This window comes from Abrus precatorius, unplaced genomic scaffold (genome assembly GCF_003935025.1).
Source record: "Abrus precatorius isolate BTA unplaced genomic scaffold, Abrus_2018 Scaffold5, whole genome shotgun sequence".
NCBI lineage: Eukaryota > Viridiplantae > Streptophyta > Magnoliopsida > Fabales > Fabaceae > Abrus > Abrus precatorius.
The window spans coordinates 9,790,124-9,816,410 of NW_020874395.1; the positions used below are offsets into that span (position 1 = coordinate 9,790,124).

At 27.3% G+C, this 26,287-nt stretch overlaps 1 pseudogene; it reads left to right on the forward strand.

Annotated features, from left to right (window-relative positions):
• The first annotated feature begins 22,336 nt into the window (after positions 1-22,336).
• LOC113867771 lies at positions 22,337-25,935 on the forward strand (annotated as a pseudogene).
• The last annotated feature ends 352 nt before the right edge of the window (positions 25,936-26,287 follow it).

The window sequence follows — 26,287 nt, forward strand, 5'->3', positions numbered from 1 at the left end:
TTTAGAATATAGTATTTTTATTTCAATTGAATCTTGGTTTATGAGGATGCCACGTGGCAGAAGAGGAAGTGATGCGCCACTAGTACCTTGGCCTAACCAACTCAACCACCTCCATTCATAATTCTCTTTTTTCCAAATATCAATAGCTCTCAAGCTTTCCCAAAATGCACAATCCAATTTCCAAATTTACCTAACCCCTTTTTGCATTCTTATACAGCCATAAGAAACACCTATGACAGGGACCCAAACACGAAATAATAATTAATATTATTTTATCATAACTTTTAATAAACATTATATATCTAACTTTATTTTTAATAAAAAATGAATATTTATTAATTTTTTAAAGATTTTTATTTCAATCAATGTTTTTAAGAAACAAAATAAAAGATAAATGCATATTATTATGAATTGTGTTAAAATAAATTAAAATCAGTTTAAAAGTATTAATAGTGATTCATATTATTAGTGCTTTTAGAATGATAATTAGAATTTATCATTCTTTAGTCAATATTTCTGAGGTATTATTTAGCAAAACTCATGATATATATCTTAGATATTAAGTAATATTTTTAAATAAATATTAACTAATATCTTGAAATATTAAAATAAAATTTTATTGAAAAGTATAATAGTATTTTTTTTATAATTTTTAGAATATTCTTATTTTTATTCTTTATAAATTTTTAATTTTTTAAGGAGGCTAAAGGAGTCTTGAAACTTGATTGGGTAAAATGCAAGTAAAATGAGTTACCAGGGGAAACGTTTTTCTTACACAAAACTTTCCCTCAACGTAACATGCAACAGTACATCAGTAATATTAAGCAAGTCCCTAATAAACTTTCTTACGTTCACACGTACCTTTTTTTTTCATACAGGTTAAAAATAAAAGGTATGTATAAAAAATATATTTAAACATATTTATGATTATTATTATTTAAAAAAAAAAAAACAAGTCCCCCTATACAGATTTAAAGTTATTGCATTCTAATTAACTTTTTAAAAATATATTTTTATGATCATATTAACAGCAACATAATTCTATAAGAACACGCATATAAAATGATAAATCTTCCTTTCGTCAACAAAACACAGTAATACTTGTCCTAATAAAAGTGAGTATTCTAAGAAAAGGAACGTTTTGAATTTCTCAATAATAACTTTGGTTAATATCATCTGAAACTTAATTTCAAACCACTATATGAAAATGAAAATGAAGTTGAAACATGTAAATTAATGTTAGTTTATTCTCCTAATCATTAAAAAATATTTTTTAAAAGATTAAATCAGTATAATATGTTTTTAAGAACTATCACATGATACTTTAATGCATAAAATAATAATTGACTCCAATAATAATATGAACAAGTGACAAAAAAATTTTTAATGCACCCATGTGATTTAACACGTTACCCTCATCCTATAAAATAAGAGTGTGAATAAGAAATTTTTTAATATATCTTTTAAAGTAATAATTTATTAAATTTTAGTAAAAATCTTAAAATTATATGTAAGATTTATTAAATATAATAATACATACATAATTTTATAAGTATATTTTAATAACAGTTTAGTGATGTTTTTTAAAAAAATACAGTTATGAAGTTAAAATTATTTAAATATACTTCATATTTAATTAAATTTAAATATAATTTTATAGATATTGTTCAGACGGATATATCAAAGTTTTTTATTTTATATATATATATATATATATATATATATATGAGGGTAAAGCGTCATTCCACAGTGATGCATTATTTTATCCAGAAAAAGCCGTCAGTTAGGCTCACAGTTCGTGTGTGTTCAGCGCCTAACAGAAAACAGCTCACTACGAATTCTGAGTGCAAAATGGTCATTTAGTTAAGTGGGCTCCATGTTTGGTGGCAACCGGGGTTTATCGGTTGTCATAGCAGAACACACTTGGCGCCGACACGAAGACACTCAACGCGCTATTCAAGGACAAGTGTTTGCACGCGCTGGAGACACCACACGAAACCCACGCTCTTTCTCAACCTTGTTAAATATGGAACTCAGCGACGGCATGTGATTGTGATTGCATAGGTCAACAACATCAACGGCTCGTGTTCGATGACTAACTAATCATCACTTTACTTTTCTTTTTAGCCTTAATTGTGTCCTGCTTTTTCTACTTTGCACGGTAAGTGCTTCTAATCTAACAAAATTTTAAATTGATTAAGTTCTTCAATTTTAAAAAAATATATTTAATTTATCCATCAATTATTTTTATTACTAATTTTAAAATTCTCATTTTTATTTAAATATTGAGAATTTAAAGTTAAAATATAAAATAATTTAAAAACATAAAAGTAAGAAATCTAGAAATAAAACCTTAATAAAATTTGATGGATTTATAAGATGTGGAATTATTATTTAAAGAATAATATTTTTATGGTATAATTTTAGTAAAATTTAATGTTTTGGTTGATGAATTTTGAACAAGTAGATATTTTAATTTATTAAAATTTTCAAGTAAAAAATTTAGCTAGAGAAAAGTTGTTGGTGAACTAAATTTACTTAATTTTAAAACTTAAATTACTTAATTAATTCAGAAATTTTGAACACCAAAACCATATGTAAATTTAATTATAGGGACAAATAATAGAATGAATTCCTTTTTTTTTCTATTATTATTAGGCAAATGTTAAACGGTATTTATAGTGTACTAAATAAAAGATTAAAAATAATTTTTTTATGAAAAAAATTAGTAATGTTCTTTATCATCATTTAAATTTTATTGGAATTTATTTTTTAATAAATATTTTGAAGATACTTATTAAGAAGACCGTTATTCTAATACAAATAAAAAAAATGTTTGTACATGAATAGTGTGAAACATCTAACATGAGTTTAATAACTAAGTATATATTCATAAATTAAACAAATATTTTAAGAGAAATAGTTAATTTATATTATTTAAAAATTAAAATAAATAATTAGTTCTCTAAAATTATTTATACATTTAATTTATATTAAGCTTCTATTCTTTGAATTTTTTTATCAGCCTTGTTTAAAATATAATAAGAAATGAAAAATAAAAATATTGAATTAGTATTATTTTTTTTTCACTTAATCTTTTGTTTTTTTTTAATTATATATTTGATGGCACTGGTTGACAATTTTCGGAAAATATTTTTGTGGGGTTGATTTCTTGAAGGTTAATATTGGGTGGGATCGGCCTTGAGTGGAAGTTTGATTGAGATAGGATATTGACCTTAAAAAGGTGTACACGTCCAAGCATGCAACCAAAGCTCACAAGATTTGCAGTGAGAACCGATCATAAATTTACCTTATCAAAAATATTTTATGTACTGTTAGAAGTATATTATGTATATTGAAATATGTTTATACAAAATAAAAATAAGTGAAAGATAAAAACAGTAATATAATATTATATATGTGTTTTTAAAACTCAATATTTATTTCTTATTCAACGATAAAACATGTAAAATTCACGGATGTGTTCTAACTAAAAAGAATGCATGTTCTAACTCCATTCTCAACTGTTTTGAGCTTAAAAAGTAAACATGGCTCGAACAATTACAGGTCAGTAAGAATAAAACATTGTACTCTTCCATTTTTATCAGTAGAGACAAACAAGTCATTGATAGCTGTTAAAATAGCCATCTATTTGGTCATGCCATCATGGAAGAGAAGAACAGAACAAAAATTAGTCCAAGTAATTGTCGAAATAAAACATTGTTATTGGATTAAAGTTGTATAATGTGTAGAATGGTCGCAACACTGCTAGAAAAAAGTCTAGTAATTTGTGGTGGCTCTTTGTGTTGATCAATTTGACGATTGTTGCAAAATTTTAGCAGCCACAAAATGATCTGGCAAGGAAGTAGATAGGGGTGTGCTTTGGTAATGGCGGTTGTGACATTGGTGACGACGAACTAATGGAGAATTGTGAGTGTGATGTTTGTGTTAGGTCATGACTATATTTTATGAATTTGATTTCTTTTACAGAAAGTAAAAGTAAATTTTGATAAATTTACAAACATTAAATATTGCATTAAATTATGTAATATTTTTAAAAAATAATATCTTGGAAGTATTGATTGATAAGTCCCTTGATAAAATTATTGATACCTATTTTAAAAAAATAAATTATTTTCAAATCAAATTGAAAGTTGGATCTTTAGAAGCAACCCAACCGTAAAATACGCCCCAGAAAATACATTTCCGAAAGGCAAAACCCGGTTCCTTAAGATATATGCAATGATAGACCTAGACATAGGTTGGTCCAAATTTAGACCTAACTTAACCAAAACGTACGTGAGTTAAAACAATCTTAATGGTACCCAATAAAATAAAACAAAAAATTGCGGCATTTCGAGGACATTTTATAAGGAAATTGAAAATGTTAATTGTATTTTTAATGTTGTTTTGGATCACATTATTGAATATAAAACTTACTCATTGCTCACTGTTTTTGAGCTATAAAATAATATTGGTCATTATATAAATTATTTTGAACAGTCCTAATTCCAGACACACTTTAACATGTGTAAACAAGAAGCATTTATTGTTAATAATGAAGGGTTTAAAGGTATGTTTACTAAATGTTATTAAACTAGTAAAGTAAAGTAACTAATAAAAGATGGGGTGTTAATTAGGAGATTCTTCCACTTATGTTCCAAATAGCAGGGTGAGGAAACTTCTAACAAAAGAAAATTACTGCGAGGAGAAAAATGCTTTGAAAATCTAAAAAGGAGTGGGGCTTGGAAAAGGTACTCATTTTTGTTAATGTTAAAAAAGCTCATTTGACTTGGTGGGATTTGAGAAGATTCCTGCATATCCTTGTGTGGCCTTATGGATGGTCTAAGGGCCACACTTCAGATTTCTACATTTATAATTTTAAAGACTAAAATAATATTTACTTAATATTAAATACCCATTAGTCATTATTGTGGATTCAGGTTAGTTTCAATTTCTTTTTATGTTAATAAAAGGATTTCTTTTGAGGTCTAAAATAGTCAATAAAAGATAAAGTTAAATCAGACAAGCGAATTCTTTGTTAGGCCAATAGTTTGGCCCAACGAGCATGCAATTACAACTCAACCATTCTGCTAGGTTCCACCACATGGCCATAGGAGAGAAACAGAAACCTCATTGCACTACCTACACTTTACACACATACACAGCACAAGTAAAAAGATATATACACTTGTGTGGAATCTTGTGACCCCAAAAATTCTTTTATAATCATATTATTGCTTCAAATTCGTTAAATTAATCTTACCATTAGTCATGAGACATGTACTAATTCTTCTAAATTAAAAAGTTAAAGAGAATGTAAAAAGCTATATACTCTCTCACCTTGTTGATTTTAAATACATAGACAGTAAATAAATGTCTGAATATTTTGAGCGAATTTAAAATCGAACTAAGTAATAATGAATAACAGGTTGAAGTTCGCCGAAATAGACCCCAATCAAAATATTTTGTGACGTTAGTATGGTCCATTCGTATTCATTCCCCTGGGGTCTCGGTTAGACAACACGGACTTAATGTTCCTTCGAAATTTCCAGAGAAAGAGAGAGAAGGGGGCCTGGGAAGCTTGTTCACAGCAGGTGAGTTAAAGGCAATGTCCTCGACATGACATCTCTTCATGAAAATTATAATTTTTGAATACTATGATATAATTATAAAGTACAATATTTTTGCTTCATCATATCTACATATAGACTCCATTGGGTATTGTCAATATTATATATACACCCAAAACAAGTGGATTTCCAAATGGGTATTGTCCTCGTCTTTACTACTTTCATTTAGAAACAATTTTTTATACTCCATTGTCTATCATTATTTTATGATGAATATCAGGTGATATCAAAACAATGACATTTACATCTTGCACGTTTAAATTGAAATTTAAATATAGAATTAAAAGGCTTTTATAAAAAAAAATTAGAATTTGTTTGCGAAAATACATATAAAAATAAACTTTCTGTTTATAATAACTTTAATCACATAAACTATATTTTTAGCTTATGTTATAAGAATGAAATAATAAAATAATATTAAAAAACAGTTTCATATTTTTAATGGACAAAACTCGTTTGCTAACACGTGCTATGTATAACTTTGTTTCGTCCTCGGATAAAACTCTCTGCATGTACGTTACATGCTAAAATAAAGTGGTTTTGCTCATTATAAATATAATTTTTTAATATAATTTTACTATTTTATCGAGATAAATTACATTTTTTTTACATTTTTTAATATCAGAGTCATATTATTTGTCAACATTATTAGAAAAATAATTGTTTATGTCTAGATTATATTTATTTTTTCATGACTACAGAGATTTTTATTTGGTGAAATGCGCGTCGGTTGTTTCTGGTGCAGGGAAGTTAAGATCACGCGCAACTTGGAGTTCACGGAAAACGTTTCTTGTGTTAGACAACTTTTTCACAGCAGATTTTAGATACGTGTCTGTAATGTTTCATGCGATTTTTTGAGCTGTTAGGTTCACTCGATCGACACATTATTTGGGGTTTCAGAATGTCGCTCACCTTATTTAAATTTCCAACAAGAGAATTACTAAGGGTCATTTAATTTCATAAATATTTTTTATTTTTTAAATTTTAATCATAAAAATACTGTCTTACCTTAAAATTTGTATAAAATAAGTCAAAACAACTTACATTTTTATATTTAGATTAGATATTATTAATTAAATTAAAATAAAAACCTCAAAAAATTTTGTATTTGCATGTATAGGTTTGATCTGTTTAATTTTAATTTCATGCACAAATTCTCATTTATAATTAAATTTATAATACAAACTATGATTTAAAAATTCATTAAATAAATGCTTAATTAAATGGATTGAAACGCAGCCAAAATCTTGAATTAAGGTGGGTATAGATGTGCTCGGTGGTACTTGTTATATAGTACTGAATCGGTGCACATACCTAAATTCTAATTGTGGTGAGGTGTGAAATGTATAATTTATTTTGAACATTTATTGTTTACGGGTGTGTGTGCAAATTGGTGCAGATTTATGTCGAAGCTGCATTTACGATTTTGCGCCTAACCATTAAAGGATGGAGTAAATGATATACTACTCCAACAGGAAACTAGCAGGTGAAGAAGCTTTCTCCGATTTTTCTTTTCTTTTCTTTTATGACCTGAGTGTCAATGGTATATTTGAATTGAACTGCAAAACCTCATGGGGCTTTTGACTAGGAGAGGTGAAAGGATACCTAGGAAAGCAACGTAAGTGTCGTCCCACAAAAACAGAGAGAGACATCGGTTTGAGTGTGTGTGAAAAATTGAAAATGGGATAAGAAATCTGCAATTAGCAATGGAAGAGTTTTTTACTTTTAGTTTTTTTAAAATAATTGTTTAGGGTTTTTTTTTAATTAATGTAAGGTAATAAAAATAGATTAAATATATTTTATTTTTTTAAATTTATTGATTTTCAATTTTAGTTTTTAATTTAATTTATATATTTAAAAGATAACTACAAATATAAAACATTCATAACCCATTTAACTTATTTAAATATATCTTTTTATTTTTATGTTTTAAAAAAATAATTATAATTCTTAATATTTTAAATTAACATGGTTGATAGAAACATATTATCATTTAAAATCGAACTTTGGGACTTAAATATAACTATTTCACATCAATAATTTGTGTCATAAACTCAGTTACTTCATATTAATGATTCGATATCTCGCTTGATAGTAAACTCTTAGAAATTATATTTAGCTACTATAAAGTTTTTGAAATGTTAAACTCCTAATTGGTTAATTATTTTATTCATTTTAACATGATTCTTTCTCTTCAAAGAGTGATATCTGCCTTTGCTATATTCAATGATTTAAATATATACATATATATATATATATATATATTGTTAATTATTTTAAATTTTTAAAATAAACTTAAAAAATCTAATATAAAAATTTTATATTCAAATATTATACATTTGTTTACGGTAAAAATTATAATTGGTAAATAAATAAATTTAAGAACAATTTAGAATTAAATTTTAGATTTTTTTTTGAATTCTTTTAAGTGTGTTGTAATGTAACTATTGTAGTGAAAGCAAAGTAATAAGAAAGAATAAAAGTAGAAATGATAGAACAATCGTGATAATAAAAGTAGAAATTACAGAAACAAACTAGAAATGAAATTGAATTGCATGAAATAAATTGTAAAAACGTAGACGTATAACTTCAACAGTGAACTAAAACAACAGTGAATTTTCTAGTAGTTGGTGTCTGGCTTGATACAAAATTTCAGTGTGCAGAAAATTTTAGGTGCAGTGTCTAATGCAAAAAGTTATCCTCCTGTAAATATAAAGATTGGTATTATTCATAGACAGATAAATTTCAATCGCTCTCCTCCTTCCGTAGGTCTCTTGATAACTGCTTTCTGCATGTATTTGCCTTCAATCGATGCTGTCCATTATTCATAACCGCTCATGATCACACTTTCTCCGTAACTGTTATCACCCATGATTAACATTTTGTATCTCTGACCTTCAACTTGGTAACTGCTATTAATTGTTACTTTGATAGTTGCTTCAAGTCTTATAATTTTTTCAATATGTTTCTTTACCTTTTGAGCTCTACCCTGTCTTCTTGAACTTAGAATAATTCTTCTGTCAAATTTTTTTCGACAAATTTTTTAAAAGAAATCTAAGTTTCACATTATCTCTTTGACTTAAAATGATTCCTTTATCAATCTTAGTTTAAAAAATTTTTCAATTAGGTTTTGGATTTTTTTGACTTTGGACTCAAAATTTCTAAAATTTCTCAAAATTGATTCTCTTCTTTTTAAGGCGCTCAAAATGTGAACCAAACTGTGACTCTATCTTGACCAAATGGGGTAACTTGCTTTTCGATAAGATTAAAGCTCTTGCCAGTTTTCATGAAAACATAACAAAAAACATTTCTCAAAACCAGGAGTATTCTTTAGTTTTAGTTAGAAAGATGTGTTCATACTATTGATCTTTGAGGTATGTTTTTACTCGAGAAGGCATGGTCCTTTTTCTAATATAAAAGTCTAATAGCAACTTTTGAAACTTAAAAAATTCTTTTTTCTTCCAACAATATCAATATTATATTTATGATATTATACTTTATATTAAGTAAAGTTGGCATATAAATATAAAATCTATAACCTAAAAGGTCTCAAACCTAAGAGGAGGTGAATTGGTTTTTAATTTTTTTTAATAAACTTTAAAAACATTTGAAAACAAATCTTCAAATACATGGTAGATAATGCTTAAAGATATTGACAACTAACAAAAATAAATAAATAAAATAACAGAATAAACATATATATGGAATGCAAATAATGTAAATGGTTTAAAAAAGAAAGAAAGTAAGTACATAGAGTAATATATCTTAGTTTAGCCACTAACAACTTGTTGCTTATGATTAGTCTTCGAATTTGTACTATTTTTTTTTCACTATATCAATCAACCGAATAATATACTTTCTGCAAAGTTGTGAGATATCTCTCACTCAGTTACAATGAAAAATTCTAAGAATGTTTCACTCCAGTATCTAAAAGGGCCTTCACATTCTCAATACAATAAGTCTCACAATTAAATAAAAAAAAAAACTCTAAGAAATAAGATGCTACAACGGACTGAAAGCTTTGTATAAATCACTCAAGAAACATGAGAATGAAAGATAATTTTGGTAAATTCTAATATTTGTTTTTTGTTCTATGTTGGAAACCTGAGAAAATGAAGTTTTCATGTGATATATAGCCCACGATTATGATAAGAAAGAACATAAAATCATAATTAAAACTTAATAATCAGTAAAAATCATCTAATCAATGAATTCAATCATCTTATCTACTAAATAGATTTTTTTAATCTATTGAAAATTGCACTTGATAAAAAAAATAATAAACAAAATTTTTTTATTATAAAATATAGTATTTAATAATTTTTTATTTATTGTGCCTGTGTTAGAAAAATGTATGAAATTAGGATGATAATTGATTGTAACTAATCCAAAAATGTTTCCAGAAATAAGAAGCAGATTAATCGGTTGAAATACGATGCTCATAGATTATAAATGACTTTAAAATCAATCTAATTGATTATTTTATATTATATACTTCATTAAATTTGGTTCCTGTGAATAATTTCTTTTTGTTATTTGTTTAAAAATATATTATAATATATTTTTTAATTTTTCATATAATGTTTTATATTTGTACAGATACTAAGGGTAATCGCCCCTAACACCTCCCCCCTCTCTTCTCTTTTTTATGATTATCAAGTTGTGCAACTAGCATTTTATTGGGCATTTTAATCTTAATATATCACGAGTCAGTAGTCATGGAATATATTCACTTTATATGCATCACAAGATAGATTTATTTGTTTTGAGGATCCCCTTATATTCTTGTTTGCAAGCTATTGTCCATTGGTATGCTTTGGATTATGTTCCAATTCAAATATCTTGTTAATTTTCTACATATATAGGATTTGGCATCATCGCATTCAAGAGAAAGAAAAAAAAAACATATAAAAGAGGTTCTGCACTTTTTTGGATTCTTATCTCAATTATTCCCTTTCAAATAGTTCTGAAGTTTTAGAATAGCTAATGAAAATTAAGATGAAGTCTAGGGTACTTATTTTGCAAAGACCTTTTTTTGAGTCCTCATTATTGAGAAGCCTGAGAATAAGGTGCAAACAATTGGGTATTTGTGGAACATGTATTCATTCTAACTCTCTCATTGTCTGACACATATGGGATACTTTTTATCCTAATATTTATTTATTTTTTTGAAGACTAGATGCTAGTTATTTTAATCCCTAGGTTATCATTTCTCACATCATAGCTCCACTTACATATAAACGAGGCTCAGGCTCAATTTTTTGATACACACGATAATTTTTAAATTCATAATGATTTCCATAATCATAAGAATATTAATTAATTTTAGGTTTAAAAATTTAATAATTTAAAAAAATACATCAAATCATTAAAAATTGAATCTATAAAAATCTTAAATATTTATTATTTTTAAAATTTCCTTTTATGTTAAAATTTTCTTTTTTTCCTGTAGATTTCTGCTTTAATTACTTTTAATTTAAAATTTTCTTTTCTTTCAAATCTTAACAAATTAATTTATCCCAAATTTTAGTGACCTATTTGAATTATTTATGTATAATTATTTCATAATTTTAAACACTTTATTTTAATTTATATATTTTCAAAATTTTACTTATATTAAAAAGAAATACTCACACAATATTAAAGAAAAGGTGCTAGTATAAGCTAAATTTCTAAATTTTTGGTCAACTCTAGAATGCCTACATAGTAATTTTTTTTTATTGAAACACATTTACCTTTTTCCTTATTAAGTGATTTTATTCTTTTTTTCTGTTCTGGTTATTAACATGATTGTGAGACTTTTTCATTTAATATCAAAGCATATCGTCTTCAGTTTTAATGAAAACTTTAATATTATATGTCGACCTTACGTACTGTATAGCATATATAGGGTATTAAAGTTAACTAAGTTACCTAATAACAGAGATTTTTGCATTCACATAACTCAACTCATGCCTTTGCCATCAAAATTAATCTCTTCAACATGAATGCCTTCTTATATGTACTTCAATAGGTGAACATGGTAGATTTGTAAAAGATATTAACCAATCTTCATTGAGTAAGCTTTGATGGTATGCAGGCTCCTCTAGCTTCAATTAATCTTTCAAGTTAGGCAAGGAGTGCATTTTTTTTATAGGGATATTAATCTCGTATATGATGCTGGATCGAAACTATAATGTTGTATTTCAAATAAATAATATTACACTTGAGAGTTGAAATTTAATCTATTTTTCAGTACATAATGTTTTAAATATAATCTATCAATACGTATAATTCTATCGTTTACTTATTATAATTTTAACAGAGTGAAGTACTACTTTGAGAATATATAATACCAAGGTTTATTTGGACAGACGCGAGAATGTATGAGTGAGGGGAAGCCAAAGAAAAATAAAGTAGGGGGGGGGGTGGTTAAGGGTTATATGTCCATGTACCTTGTATTCAAAATTTTCTTATTGACTTGACTTCTTTTTTTTTTTTTTTTGTAATCAAGTTTTGGCCCCTTTTGAATAAATTATTGTTCTTTGGTTTTTCTAAAAGAAGAGATTCTTAAAAATGGTCTAAAACATATAAGGGTATTTTTTTTCTTTTCCCAATTTGTAAGTTTGCTTGCCTACTATGAAAGGAGATTAGAGAGAAGGATCTTGTGGTAGAACTTGCTTTGTACAATTGACAACAAATCAATCAAATAATCAGCATCTCAGGCCAATTCAGGTAAGCGTTTTGTTTTATTCTACTTCAGCTGGCGTGTTAAGTTTATGACTTCATATATCTAAATACTACATATGGTATCAAAGCCATAATCATTTAGATTCAAGACATATGTTCAATAATTTGAGAATTATAAGAACTTTTCATGCACAGCTATTTTTCATGGCAGTCCCAACGTTGATATTGATCCTTCTTTTGTCATGTTACGTGGCTTATATGTTTGGTTAGTGGGTGATATAGCAGTTCTTATATATGATATTGCATATGATTATTTAATTTTAATTTTAATTTTATTCTATTTGTATATTGGGTGGAAAAAATAATTTTTTTATATATTTCTTTTATCTTTAAAAGTCCGCACACAAAAAAAAAAGAAAAAAAAAACACTTGTACTTTTTTGTTGTTTGATACTTTTTGCTTGCTTCCACAAACTAAAAACATAATTATAAAGCTCCTTCGAGCATATAATTTTCTAAATTTTTTATACGTCCAAAGATCTGTTACTTGTTATAATTTAAAAATCATAGTAAATTTTTACATGAATAAATTCTTCTTTTTAAAAATTTTCGATATAAAACTTGAACCAATAAACTTAATCCTACACACATATTCAAAAACTACAGTTAAAAAGTAAAGGGAGAACTAAAAATTGTCGAGGAAACATTTTGGGGTGGTATATAGGGTAGGCTTGTTCTAATGGTCAGCTCCTAATGGAGCAGCAAGGAATTTTCTTGGACCTAACTGCAAAATATAATCGCCATGTATATTGACTTGAAAAAGATAGAACTTACGTGTATTTAGGGGGTGATATTGGGCAGGTTTTTAGAGATGCTATAAAATATAAATAAAAGTTGCAATGAAAAAAAAAAGAAGAGTTTTTGTGTTTGTGTGAAGAAGAAATAGAAAAAAAAAGGAACTTATAATTAATTGGATTAGAAGCTTCTCTACTTTTAAAATGCTTTATTTGTCCCTTTTCCTAGTCTATCATCCAAACACTGACTTTTCAATTTTGAAGAAAATTTTCTTTCATTTTTTTATTGTTTGAAAACTTTGTGATTTCTACTCCATCTTTAGTCTCACCTACCAACACATAATCGCGGAACTAAAACATGAATTTGTGATAGGTAACGCCGTTGGCAACTCATAGTGGCATTGGCTTGAGTCTGCAACAGCTGAAATAAATAACTGAGGTATGCAAGACCAAATGTTCGAAGGACAAAGTCTTACCTATTCAAGATAGAACTATTGTAGATGATTCTTTTTTAGTATTTAAGACTGCTGCATTCTTAAGACTTAAACTTAAAATAGTTTCATGTTAGGTTATATTTTATGTGGCGAGCAGTCTTAATTGTTGCTTGATTTGAAAAATGATTATAGAGATTTAGCTTAAAATATTATTAAAAAATTTAGCTTCATTTTCTGAGGTATTATTTTTAACATTAATTTTAAAGTGTCTTTTCTAATATAAATAAAAGTGGGGTCAAACTCTACTTGACACTGAGAATTATATATACATAAGTAGAAGAAATGAATTTTCAGTAATGTATAAATAATTAACTTGTATTGTTGGGATATTTTTGTGAAAGAGATTCCGATATTCTCCACTTTTAGGTAGAAGTTCAACATCTTAAAAATTTGGGCCTGCATTTGTTTTTATTGTGTTTAGATTGATGTGGGTCATTGCAGACAGTGCAAGAAAAAGGATGAGTACAATGCCCCTTTGAGTCAAAGTGCTCTGAACCAGGTAAGAAAAATCGTCTAATTTATTTTAAATTTATAAGATCAATTTTTATATTTTTAATAAGAAAATGTAATTTAAATTAATTTACACTCAATTTTTTTAATCATATTTGATGATTTAAAATTAATTTGATCAAAATCAATTTTACTTGGTTTTAAATCAAACATGCACTTTCCATCAAACATTCACATTGATATAGTATGGTACTGTCTCTCTGCACCCTTCTAAATTAAAAGCTTGCTCGACTCCAAAAGGAAAGGAGCCAAAAAGAAGATGAAGTGGGTCTATAGATAATTGGAATCCACAGCTGGAATTCTCATAAACCATCATTACTTTTTCTTTTTTTTTAATCGTAATGTTATAAACCATCCTTAAATTTTGTTTGTGAGAACAAATGCTACAATGTATGATAAAATTTAAAGGCAAAATAATGTCCTTTCTTTTGCATATCTTCACGAAGACAAAACAAAAGATAAGCCTAAAAAAGAAAAAAAGTATCTTCCCCTTTTTTTTTCTCCTCAGCTCTCTACTTTTAGAAGGGGAAATTGGGAATCAAAATTACCAATTTCACAAACTTCAGTGACATGTAACTCAACTAACCACATTTGCCTATGAACATGATGTTATGAGTAGTTGTACAAAATATAGAAGGTTTTCTTTTTGGTGAACAAAAAAGAAGGGTTGGGCTGAGTTTGTGTGACCCGAATCGACAAAAGCACCACCTTTCGAACTTTGAATTCTGCTCTTGACCAAAAAATAAGAAATTCAATTGGACTAAATTTATAAAGGCCTTTGTCTTGACAGTCCAATCATACTGACCAAAAACAAAAAAGTGGCAGGCCCAAGAGACCCACTTGTTTAGGTTACTAATAAAAGCTCTACTTCTTACTCATATGGTGAGCTTTTTTATTTATTTAATGTAAGATATTTTTGTTCTTTTTTTCATTATTTTTTTTCTTTTCCACTAGACCGTACCTTCCTTTCTTACTTTTACTCTATTGTCTCTTATGTCCTTCTCTATTACATTTTTTTCCCCTGCAACGAGCCACTAAAGCATGTTGTAATTTCATCTCTATTGCATAACACTACCATGCAGTATCACTGTTTGCCATTATCTATGACATAACTCGGGCTGTTATTGGGCTCTATTAATTCGGAAGGAGTGAAATAAGAAGAGATAAATAAAGTCTGTTTTTTCATTTTTTTTACTCTCAAGTTTCATTTGCAAAGAGAAAGTTGTGTTTTCTTAAGAATAGCTTTTTTTCAATTTTGTTGTGTTCTATAATTTTAAATTTGCTAAATTTTATTTGAATTTAAACTTGTGTACTTATATGTATATTGTTTATATTGTTGCAATACTTTTGTAGTTGTTTGGGACACAATCTAATTATTAATGTAATTTATGATTATTGTTTTAAGTCTTAAACTCGAGTAAATTCTAAAAAAAGTCTAAATAAAAAGTATTAAAAAATAAAAAGAGCACATATTTCTTTAAAGAAGAAGAGATGGGTATGAGGCACACACAATGCAAGACTGAAACATTAGAAGTGAAATTATATATTTTCAAAAAAAAATAATATATAATCAAAGTCATTCATTACAAAGGTGCATAACTTAAAATTTTCACACTTAATAGAGAGTGTTCAACTTTTTGCAAAAATTAATGTGCTAGTTTCAACATGTAATAAAATGGATGGGTTAACCGTTCAAGAGAGATACTTGCTTCATTCTCATATTAATATATTTTAGTTAAAACCTACAAAATATCACTTTAATTTATCGAATCGAAAGTGCTCTTACTTTATATTTATATAATAAATATAAGTTATTGTTTATATTCATGTTATTGATTATAAATAAGATCACCCATGTGTAGGTAAAACATCAAGTCTACGAGTATCTTTGTTCAATAACACTATTCAGCTAATTAATAATTATCTTAAAAAAAATACTTGTAGGTTGATTAATGTATTTTCCTTGCAATTTTTCAATTCTTACAAGCCCAGTGTTCGTGTCTCTAATGCCCTTGACATTTGGCATAAGTAATCTTTCTATGTGACAATGTTCGAGTCTCTCCTCAAGGGTATTGTTTGCATGGCCATTGTTTTCTTTAGAGAAGAGTTTGCCAGCATCTTTATCAACAATGTAGATACGATGCAAGCTGTTAGTGATTTAGCATACCTTCTTGGTCCAACAATGATTATTAGTATTGTTTTAATAAGTGATTATTTGCTTAATTCACTACACTAGAAATTGACTTTTAAAGTGTTAACTTAAATAGCGGTTAGTAAAAATTGCTTTGTATAAAATAATAAGAGAGCGGTTCTGCTCTAACCGCTCTTAGAAGTGCACTTTAAAAAGCTGTTAACGCGAAACTGCTCTTTAATGTGTACTTGGAGAACAGGTGATAAATAACTGGTCTTTAAAGTGCACTTGGAGAGCAGTTGTTAAATAAATACTCTCAGAAGTGCAACACTTGGAGAGCAATTGTTAAATAAATACTCTCAGAAGTGCAATACTCTCAGAAGTGTACTTTGGAGAATAGTTCTGCACTAACAACTCTCCAAAGTGGTATTTCAAAATAAACCATAACCCTATCGTCATCCCTATTTTTGGGCCTACTACTCTTACTTTCAAAATTTCTTATATTCACTGTGTTTTTAGAAGCTTTTTGTACCACCATCTGCGCTAGTGATACGAAGGTATATTCATCATCGTTTTTGTATTTTGTTGAGTATGTTTAGAAATAAAAAACTTGAAAATAACCTCTGTTCACTGAAAGACACCTATTTTATTTATGTTTAATAGTTACAAATGTCTTCCTCTCCTTCGTTCCTGGGTTGAGGTGATTTGCGATGAAATTAGTTGAACTACAATATTGCTTCAAGATGTTAGTTTATTTATACTGTTTTTTACTATCGCTGCCTAAGAATATTATATGGTCTATATGAGGTGTAGTGGAGTGGGGGAGAAGCAGACAAAAACATGCTTTTTCATAACTGGGAAAAGGAATTTTATGACATAGTGGGAAAGGAAAACATATTGGAGGTCATACGACGATATTGGTTAAGTGCCTCTAGGATCAACTTTTACATTAGGTAATTATTTTTTCCATTTGTGTAATTATAGTAAGTAGATATACTTTATGTTCACTTCCTTATTTAATGCATTTCAATTTTTCTTTTGCACTACAAGATATTTGTGTGAAGCTTATTTGCATAGGACAAATAAGGTAAGTAAATTTTCATTTATATCTCCATATGAAATGGATGAAAAGCTTAACTCGAACCCACATCAACATATAGCTGAAACATTGAAACATCGGTGAAGATCACTTGGTTTTTGCATCTTACAATGTTGGGTAAGTCATTCTTATGAGCATTCATATTTGTTTTATTAAGTTTGTAATCTCAAACATATAATTTTGATATTGATAGGAAACATTAGCTCTTAATTGCTATCAACACCTCTGATGAAACAATATATTATATGGATTCTCTACGCAAACTACTAAAGAATAGAACACATATGCAGAACCTGTTCAATAAGTAAGTATGCATGCATTTCAATAGTCTATCTTGCATAAGTGACTGTTGAAACGTAACTTATTTGATTCATATACTATTATTAGTGCCCTTGTCACATATTGAGCAGAGAGGTAAGTGCAGCCCTCTAGGAAAGAGATGAATCAAACAAGACCGGTTATTGTACAAATATATATATGATATAAAAACTCTTTTACTTTAAACTTATAACACTATATATAAATCTTTGTTAATTCTAGTTTTTATGTTTTTTTCCTCCATATAGTGTCCAAAACAATCAAATAACGATGACTGTACATTTTATGTGTGTCTCTTTATTGGAGATGCTTTGCACCATGGCCAAACTATAATTCCATATAATGTAAGAGGATCGTTTCTATTTCTTAATATTAAGTCTCTGCCATTTAGTTTAAATTTAACTTAACTAATCTTTGTGTTTTGTTGTTTTGTCTGCAATATTTTCCAGATTTCCAGATCCCAATATTTCCTGATGAGAGAATTCATCAAGTGCAAAATGAATAGTATGTATATATGTACCATAGATATTTAAAGGACATATTAAAAATAATAGATTCTTAGTGCATTTTTTTCAGAGCATTTGTGATTTTTGTAACTTACCTAAGGCAACAAGTGTATAGATTATTTTTGTCCTAGTGTTTCTGTGTAATTGTTTAATGCACATGTAGATGCATTTTTGTTGTATTGTTCTTTTAGTTTGAGATATTCTTATATATGCTGATTGGATTTGTGCTTTTATATTGTGGAATGCTTTTATATTTTGCTATATCAGAGGCTCTGTTTTTATACATGTTTATTTTGTTTGCACTATTTAATACAAATCATAATTTTCCTTTCTTGGAAAATTTTGGCTCAAGGTCTATAGGGAGGCACAATGTTTGCCAGTATTCTTCAGATTTTGGTCCTTGTACTGGTTAAGCTAGAAATTTTTTTTATAATATAAAAAGATAAGAGTTAACAAGACAACTTTATTATTATCGCAAGTTAATTTTGGATTCGGATACTTTGTAGTTTTAGCAAGAATTAGAACTATAGTTTACAGTCTAAAGTTGCTTAAATAAATTTTATTTTGTTTAAACGAATTTAATTAAAAAATAATTTTTTTAAACTAAAAAAATTTGCTTAAATAAATTTAATAAAAAAGTAATTTTTTCTTGAGCTAGCAAGTTTACTTAAGTCAAAATTGAGAAAAATTTTATCTTTTTTTTTTTTTTTAAAAAACTACATAATAATGATAAGGATTATAGAAACGATGATTTTAAGAAATTAGTTGAGAAATAATGTAGTTACATATTCTAAAACTCTTAAGTTTTTGTGATATGACTATAAAGTGTGACCATATTATCTTATATAAAAGTTTCTCAAATTTTCTTTAGTTTAAAGAGAAAGAAGATGAAATTTTAAATTTTTTTATAATTTTATCTTAAGCAAAATTTACTTTTTCACCAATTAGATTAAGCTAATTATTTTAACTTAATCAAAAATTACTTTTTTTACCAAATTAGCTTAAGCAAACTATTTTTGTTTAAGCAAATTTAGACTTCATGCTATCGTTCCTACTTAAACTACATAGGATCCAAATTTGTTAATTTTCTTCCCAAACCATATAAAATATATGTACGAAGATTTAATAAAAAGTCCAAACATAAAATATTATATGTGAGTAAATTTTTAAATTAATCTTTTAGATATCAATGATTATACATATTAGTTTCTTATTTTTTAAAATTACTTTGTAATACATAGCAGTGTATAATGTAATTAAGTCTTAGATATTAACGTATGATTGATAGCTGTTAATTTTTATTGATATGTCATCTTAAATGACATTTAAGATGCTAAAAAAAACATTATTTTATATAAGATTAATGATTAATTAATTTGACTGATTTTTGTAACATTCTCTCCTCCCTCTATTTCGACGTTCCTAGTCATTACCTCCTCTCTAACTTTGTCTAACTGTTATGAGCTTGCAAAGTCTATGCTAAAGTTGCTAATTCCATCTTGAACTCCCATATCTTACCTTTATCATTGGCCACACTATAGATGTTGATATATTCCCACTATGAATAGAACACAAATATTCCCTGACACTCACTACAAACAAAACACACACAATCCAGTTGTGAACTGTAGTAGATCTTCTACTTCATTGAATGTGAACTCATTCACTATTGTTCACTTTGTTGAAATCATCACTGAACCACCTCATCCTAATTCAAAATGTCATGTACTCTTAAATTTCTACATTTGTAGACATCTTTACAATCACATCCCAATTTAAGGTTGAAATTATTGAAGAATATAATGGTTACTGTTGCGACAACAAGTTAATAGTAGTAACTTTATCTTTTGATTGAGTAAAGAGAAGAGGGAAAAAGAGAAAGAAGATGTGATGAGAATTTTGCACAAACATTAATTAGTCTTAATTTTATTTGAACCGAAGTCGTTTTATCATTCTTATTCCATGAATATTCAGATATTAGTTAGCAATAGCATTTCTCTCCACCTCTTTTTTTTTCTATTATTATTATTTTCAATATATTGTGTAATTTATATGGAATGTGATCGCTAATCTTATCCGAATCATGAGCTCTAGTAACCTTGAAAAGTCCATGATAGAAAATGTTAATATATGAGAGTGAGAAGCCACTGTCAAAGCATGATGTAGATATTTAGGTCCTCAACGAACGATGTTCACAAATATGCACATTTTTTTATTTGGTGTTGCCACCAGAATAAGACAGGACGCCAAAAAGTTTAGAAAGCCAAAAAATGAAGTCGCCAATAAATATTTATAACATGAGCAACAATGAATAATCATATAAATAATATTGTAAATTATTATATGAATTTTGAAAAGTTTCTGTGAAGTTTTTTTGTAAATCAAGTTTAGTTATTTGTGTCTCTTAAATTTGAGTCTTTGTTTTTAAATGAGTACATGATTAAAAGTTATTATCATCCTTATTATTTCATTTGATTTTTCTTACATCGAATATCAATTTTTTTAATTTTCATTCCTTTTAAATGTAATATCTTTATTTTAATGTTAAATTTTAATATATTGCATCAAATTGGATACATTCTTTTAACATAACTAGTAACTTTTTCCTACACTAGATTAAATTATTTTTTTAAATAATTGAAAATATATTATACAATTATTTTAAATTTAATAAAATTTATAAATTTTTAAAAAATATATTTTATAGTCATTAATAATAAAAATAATAAATTTTAAAAATAAAATTATGTAAAATATGAAATTTAAAAATAAATATATTTAAAAATAATTATACAATAAAAATTAATTTTAATGTAAACTATAAAAATAAAATAAAAAATTGAAATAACTGAAACTCAAACAAATTGAAAATAATTATTTTTATTGAACAAAATTTTAGATCTCATTTTAAAAATCATCTTATTTAAATAGAATTTATATGTATATATGTGTGTATATATATATATATATATATATATATATATAAATTTATTTAGAAAATTAATATATCACTCATATTTATAAAATCATATATTAATAAAATTATAATACTTAAACATTATTTTTTAGAGATATATTTTTTTAGTGATAATGAGTATATTTTTTAAATTAGTTAATTTTTTTATATCATATATTTTTTAATTTTTATATTAAAAATAAAGTTATTTAAATAATGTAAAAAAAATTATTTACCACTTTTTATTTAAGTTAAAGATAAAAATTATAAAATTTCAATTATCAAATTCAATCTAAATTATTTGATTGGATCACGTGATTTTTTTTTATCTAAAAATTTGTCTAATTGAATTGGTTCGGGGATGGGTCCTTAGATTTGTTTCTATATCTACTATTGACACTTGACAGAGAAAGCACGGTACGGTTTGTCTTGTAGTTTGTGTTGTTTTTGTTTTGTAAGTTACTTTGTGCATTGTGATACGAAAATTATCTTTTGGGCTGGGCTTTGGCTATTTTAAATAATATATCATCAATTAAAACACACTGAGATGATAAAGTATTAATTAATATTTAACTTATATAAAATTTTAGGAAAATTTTAAATTAAATAGTTAGATTAATAAAATTTATTTTGAATAAAAATATTTGGAAGTGTAGTTTTAATAAATTTGTAAATCCAGATAATTTAGTCATTTCATCCCAACTTTACTAAACTTGTCGGTGCACAATAATTACATGGATAAATTTATATTCACTCTCTGAAATTTAACAAAATTTTGGTCAATACTCCATTTTTTGATATCCTTACTCATAACTGTATAAGAAATTAGGTATAACTTATGTAATCGAGAAATGTATACGAGGTTATGTTATTACATAAGTTAAAAGAGAGTTTGTGTAGAGTGAACAAATGAAGAGAATTGGATAAAATTTCGTTAAATCTCATGCGATGTGAGTGTAATTTGCCCAAATTACAACCCTTCTTCCAATCCAACTTCTGTGGTAAAAATTGCTTAACAATCTGCACTGCACTACAAAAATATCAGTTGAGATTCTTCAATTTGCTTGATTTTTTCCGGTACCCACCAGGAAATCCACGTTTTCAAGAGAATGATTTTGTGAAATTCTTGTAACAAAAGGTATAATAAATACAGAAGAAGAAAAAAAAACAAAGAAAAATGACATATAATGCAACCGTGTGCTTTATATATGTGTGTGATTGAAAGCCTATAACAAACTTGAGTCCCTGAAAACAGAGTGTCGAGGGAAGTGCTTCGCAAATGGAAACACCATTAGTGATAAAAAAGTTTACTTCAGAATCTGACTACTTGCCAGTGAAAAGCTTCAATGATGTTAAATTTGTTTGGTGGACAGAAACAGTGAAGATATTGAGGATAGCATTCCCAGCGGCACTGTCTCAACTATTTCAGTTCCTCACAAACTCTTCAATTTCCATCTTTGCTGGTCATCTTGGAGACATTGAGTTCTCTTCTATCTCTATTTACCAAGGTGTCATCAATTCCATATATATCAACTTGATGGTTAGCACCTACCTCACCTCTCTTATTCATAAAAAACTTGGTCTTTCTCTTTTGATTACTAAACACAGAACAATGAGGTTACCAAACCCCTTAATAAGTAATTTTGTTGTCCATTTACCCACCCACAAGACAATTAACACTAGCAAGAAAGAGTAAGTGTACATTTTGATTATTTATTTTCTAATATGTGAAAAAATTAATTGGCATTTTAGACCATATAAATGAACTAATTCTTCTTCTTCTGCTGCTGCTGCTTATTATTATTAAATAGGTACTTTCTTGATTTCTTTTATTATCTAATTTTCATGTGTTGCAGCTTGGTATGTCATCTACACTAGCAACACTTTGTGGGCAAGCTTTTGGAGCAGGGAATATTCAACGTAGTTGTGTTTATGTTCAAAGGTCATGGATTATACTTGTTGCCACTTGTGTAATCCTCGTGCCTGTTTGTGTATATGCTACTCCAATCTTGAAGTTGTTTGGGCAAGAGAGAGAAATAGCTGATACTGCTGGCAAATATTCTATACAAGTAATTCCCTATATGTTTTCCTTTGCTATAACTTATCCCATACAAAGATTTCTTCAGGCCCAGAGCAAGGTTAAGGTTATTGCGTGCATAGCATCTGTGGTTTTGGTGATACAAAATGTGTTGCTTTACATCTTCATCCATGTATTTGGGTGGGGTACAACTGGCCTAGCCATGGCAAGTAATATCATAGGGTGGGGGAATGCTGTGGCTTTGGTTATCTATGTCATTGGTTGGTGCAAAGAAGAATGGAGTGGATTTTCTTGGATTGCATTTAAGGATTTGTGGAGCTTTGCCAAGTTAAGCCTTGCCTCATCTGTTATGATTTGCTTAGAGCAATGGTTTATTACTATCATTATGGTTCTTGCTGGACAACTTGATAATCCTGTCATTGCTGTTGGTTCCTATTCTATTTGGTAAGATAATTGAGTTTATGTCATTTCTGTCTCTATTATTTTCATTTTCCACTAATAAAGTATTTATATTTCTTGGCTTTCCTAATATACTTACTTTTGCATTTTAGCTTCAATGTCTTGGGTTGGTTCTTCACGTTATTCGTTGGAATAAGTACAGCCATAAGGTGAGTGACTATAATTTAAACTCGTGCAGAAGCAGAACCAGGTGTCGGTAAACAAAACCCTAGCCTTCTGAATTTAATTTGGGGACCAGAATTTTGGTTCTGTATTGCAGCAATATTTAAAGCATTAGTTTATTCTATTTTTTTTAATAAGAAATAAATATCATTATTTTTTAATTATAAATATAAAAATTCATTTTTAAATTTATTAATTATTTATATATATTTTTATTTTTTAATAGATATATCCGTATAAGTTATCAATTTGACTATTTATTATTATCTGCATTTTTAAAATACAATGTAAATTACAATTAAAATTTGAAATTATTAAAAATTATTTAAAAATTTCTATAGGATACAGATTAATTTAACCTATTGATTAAAAAAGAAATTGAATATAAGAGGTTGATTATATATTTTTTTAAAGTTTTATACTGATTATTGATTCTATGCCTTTCAAGTGTTCGTGTCTCTAATACACTTGGCATGTCACATCCAAGAGCAGCTAAATACTCTTTCTGTGACAATTTTTCAGTCACTCTTCCTTGGTATTGTTTTCATGACTGTTATTTTCTTGAGTAAAGAAGACTTCCCCACCATCTTTACCAACAGTGAAGATATGATACGAGCTGCGGCTGATTTAGGATACCTTCTTGGAATATCCATGGTTATTTATAGTGTTTCACAAGTAATGTCAGGTGATTATTTGCTTTTGGATATTTGAAAAGTTCATTCTATAACTTGTATATACTGTTTGATTAGAGAGAACGGGAGGGAAAACCAGGAGACTGAAATCCCATATACATAATAATAATAATAATAATTTCATTTGTTTCATTATTCTTTTCTCCTCTTTTGAACTAAATAAGACAACTCCACTATTTTATCACTTAAATTTACAAATATGATTCATTTTTTAGTTCTTAATGCAAACAAAATATATAGAAAAAAATAAAGCGAAAAAATTATAACATTTTATAAATTCAAGAGCAAAGCAAAACTTCAGAGATTAAAGTAATGGTTTTTTTTTTTTTTTTTTTTTTTTTGTTTATACCATTAATGCCATTTTAACGTTACATTTGCATAGGTGTGGCCATTGGAAGTGGATGGCAAGTTATGGTTGGTTACATAAACCTTGCTTGCTATTACATTGTTGGACTCCCAATTGGAATTTTCTTTGGTTTCAAGCAGCATTTAGGGGTCAAGGTAAGAGTCTTGTCATATAGGAAATGTTTCTTCAAAGTGAATGACAGCCTATATTTGAAATATTTACTCTGAAATTTGTCGTTGTATGAATTTATCTTTCATGCAAATTCACACATAAGTGGTTTTTTTATGGCATAGGGTCTTTGGGGAGGCACAATGTGCGGCAATATTATTCAAATTTTAGTCCTCTTACTGATTATTTGGAAGACCAACTGGACCAAGGAGGTAAGCTACTAGGAATTTTCTCTATAAGCAGCTATTTCTGAGCACCCAAATCCTAATTATGTTTTTGCAATGATGATCTGTATGCTAAATTATCCATAGCAATGCTTGATTTGTATGTATGCTAGTTATTCTCATTTCTCATATTTAAATAATCTATATACTCTTATTCTTTTACATATACCTATTTAAAAAATATTCTAAAAAATGAAGGGAATAATTAGAAGTTGTCCTCTAAAATTGTTTTAAAAATATTTGAGTTATTCTACCAAATTAAACAAAGTTTTCATTTTTAACACGCATCAACAAGCGACATGTGATTTTGTTTAAAACTTATGCATAAGCAAAAGAAGGGATTCGAGACAAATCTGTCACACGCTCTTGATAAAATTTTTGGACACCATGAAATATATGCCTAGTGAATACAATTTCATTAGCTGAAAATGTTTTTTAAACTTGTGAAGCCAGGGAAATGTTGTTAGTTTTCTATATAATTAAAAAATCCTCTAGTGTAAAACCTTTATATTCTGCAATTTAATACACTTATTTCACTTGAGTGTTTTTTGCTGGCACGTCTCTTTCATTTTCAATATGAAGTGCAAATATGAGGATCTACGATTGCAGGTGGAGCAAACAGCTCTTCGCATGCGAATATGGAGCGTTAACAACCTCCACAGGGAGGTCACAAACAATGTTATGTAAGAAATAATTGATTTTGGGACAGGGATGTATACTTTATTGTTCAATTTTCACCTCACATTTATTTCATTGTAATGTAATTTCATAAAATAATTAAGAGTCTGTTAATTTTGTCCTGATAAGCAGTTAATAATAGAAAAATTTTATTAAAATTTTATTTTTAATATTTTTATAACTTCAATAAAATAATTGTATAATTTTTTTATAATTTTTTTTTTATTTGTGAAGGCTTAAACTCAGTTCTAAAAATTAAGGTTAACAAAACTCAGAATTTAAATAATGTTTAGTTACTTTTAAATATAATTAATTGTCTTTAAATTTATATTTGAGCTAATATAGTAAATTATACATGTTAAGATGTCTTGTGTTACCAGGAAATGGAGTCAAAATATATTTTTTATAAGA